Consider the following 2,678-nt stretch of genomic DNA (forward strand, 5'->3'; position numbering starts at 1 on the left):
ACATGAGATGCGGCACCCTTGTCCACAACCCGCCTTGACTCATCACAAGCAATATTTATCGAGATCCGCATCAAGGACAAGTAACAAGATCTTCAGAGTGACGGTGGCAACACGATTGCCATCTTCTTTCTTTTCCTCCTTATCTCTATTCTCTTTTTCAAAATCCGGCGAACTTCTTTGTGTGCCCTTTTTTCCGCCTTGGTGATAGCACTCAATATCTTTAAGTCATCGGATTTGCTTCTATGATGCTCTCTATTTTGAGAACCACGATTCTTGCCTCTCCCTAGTGTCGATCACCAAGACATCGATGAGGAGGAACCTTGAGATTTTCTTCTCATCTCTTCATTTAAAAGATCGCTCTTGGCAAGATCCATAGAGATCACACCATCGGAGCGAATTTGATAATGAAGTTCTAATAATTTCCCAAGAATGCGGTAGGGAACCAAGTAGAAACAAGCCTTGAATTTCTTCATCAAAGTTAATGCCCATAGCGAATAAGCGGTTCATGATCCCCGAAAAATATTCGGATGATCGTCATTGCGGAACCATCGTGGTATTTTAAACCCTAAAGATTTGCTTTATCAAAAACATCTTGTTGTTACCGAGTTTTCCGAGCATACAAACTTTCAAGATGCTCCCATAGGGTCCAGCATGTGTCTCCCGAAATATGGTTCAACACATTATCGTCAACCCATTTTGTCTAATAAAGCCGCAACCTGCCGATGCAACAAATTCCACTCTTCATCTGATTTATTATCAGGCTTTTTATTTGCAAAGACAGGTTCATGAAAATTCTTGACATAGAGCAAATCTTCCATTTTGCCCTTCCAAATGGCATAATTTACGCCATTTAAAGTAACCATTTTACTAGTGTTGGCTTCCATCGTTTATCACAAATACAAATACTATTTTATTCGAAGACCAAAGTAATTCTTTTCTGATGTGGAAGTTCGAGACTATGTCGCAACCACGAGCATACTCGAGACGACGAACCTTGGCTCTGATACCACTTGTTGGGAATAAAATAGACCCGCAAAAATAATATTCACGGTATTAGTGATAAACGCGGAACACTAATTTATGGTTAAATTAGCAAGAATAAAATGCAACAATAATGACACCAAGGTTTTACGTGGAAACCCTTTCCGAATAAGGAAAAAACCACGCCAAGAGGAGCGGTGATATCACTATAGCAAGGAATTTTACCTTTTGTGTAGTAACGAGTATAAATACTCCTAAGACCACTACACCCACAAAAGAAAAACACTCTTTGATTTTTCCCACCTTACTACAATATCACTCACACTCTATTTTTCTTCACAGACTATTTTCTTACAGTCTATGGAATACCTCACTTTGCTTTCACTCAGATGTATTGTCTGAGATTTTCTAGGTGTCTCTTCCAAATGAAGCTTCGAATTCTATTTATAAGCTTCAGAAAACGCGTGAACAGTAACACTGCGTGAACAGTAAACCGCGTGAACAGTATCACCGCGTGAACAGTTGCAAACAGTAAACCGCGTTTTATACGCGTGAACAGTACCACGCGTATTTACTATTCAACTCTGGTGGGCCCCACATGTCTGAGGGACCTACTCAACAATTTGATAGATTTGGTTAAGAATAAAATTGTTCTATTACTCACAACAATAATTGTTAACATGATAATAAATGTTTGATTCTAACCATTTAAGTAATTATTGAACTAAGAAGCTCTTCTTCCATTCATAAACCAGACATAAACCTTCAAACAAAATTAAAACAATATCATAAAGTTTTTCCTCGAGTAAACATATCGAAATGTTTTTCAAAAACTATACAAATGAGTCTCAAGACCATTAGCCAGACTAATTTGAACGTGTGTTGAATAAGCTCGCTAAAGGAGTGAAGGCTCCCTAGCTACTAAGGAATTCTTCATTCATACATATTCAATCTAATACCTTTAGTTAAAAGGTGGATGGATCCCAAGTCCCAACCACATGATACTTGAGAAAAGTAAAAATGTATTTAGTCAGAAAATTATAAAAAGGGAAAGAAGATAACATTATGGTATATTTCAGAGATTGTGCTTTCGGTTCCGTTTCTTTTCTTTGGTTTGAATAATTATTATTGTTATTCATTCCATAAATACCTAATTGATAGATAATTTATTGGATTATTAATTAATTTATTAAAACACAAGTTATTGGTTAGGTGACTGAATTTGTAATGTCCTCTCTCCTAGATTCATTTGATTTGGGAACTTAGTTGTGTGAATCTTAATACAAGGAGTTAGAGAAGAAAGGACAGAAAAATATTCGTGAATGAAACAAAATATATAGGAAAAAAGAAAAAAGAGAGAAAGATAATACTATGTAGATGTCAAAAGATTAATTCGTATTGCAATAAAAAGGATGTGTGGCTGCTGGGATTCGAGCCCAGGTCTCCACGGCCACAACGTGGAATTCTCACCACTAAACTACAGCCACGGATGTTCCATTTTCTTTGTATCCATAATGAACTTCTAAAGTTATGTAGTGCGCGCGCCCACACACACACACACACACACACACATATATATATATATATATATATATATATATATATATATATATATATATATATATTTTTTTTTTTTGGTATTTCGAAAAAGAATATAATTTTTTTATTTTACAAATAATTTACTTTTAAAATTTTCA

General features: G+C 35.5%; 1 non-coding gene across 1 annotated transcript; it reads right to left on the reverse strand.

The window, feature by feature from the left end:
• Positions 1–2,396: 2,396 nt before the first annotated feature.
• TRNAH-GUG (transfer RNA histidin (anticodon GUG)) lies at positions 2,397–2,468 on the reverse strand. The gene has a single exon. It is a non-coding gene; the product is annotated as a tRNA-His (tRNA).
• Positions 2,469–2,678: the final 210 nt, after the last annotated feature.

Source organism: Lycium ferocissimum, chromosome 7 (genome assembly GCF_029784015.1).
Source record: "Lycium ferocissimum isolate CSIRO_LF1 chromosome 7, AGI_CSIRO_Lferr_CH_V1, whole genome shotgun sequence".
NCBI lineage: Eukaryota > Viridiplantae > Streptophyta > Magnoliopsida > Solanales > Solanaceae > Lycium > Lycium ferocissimum.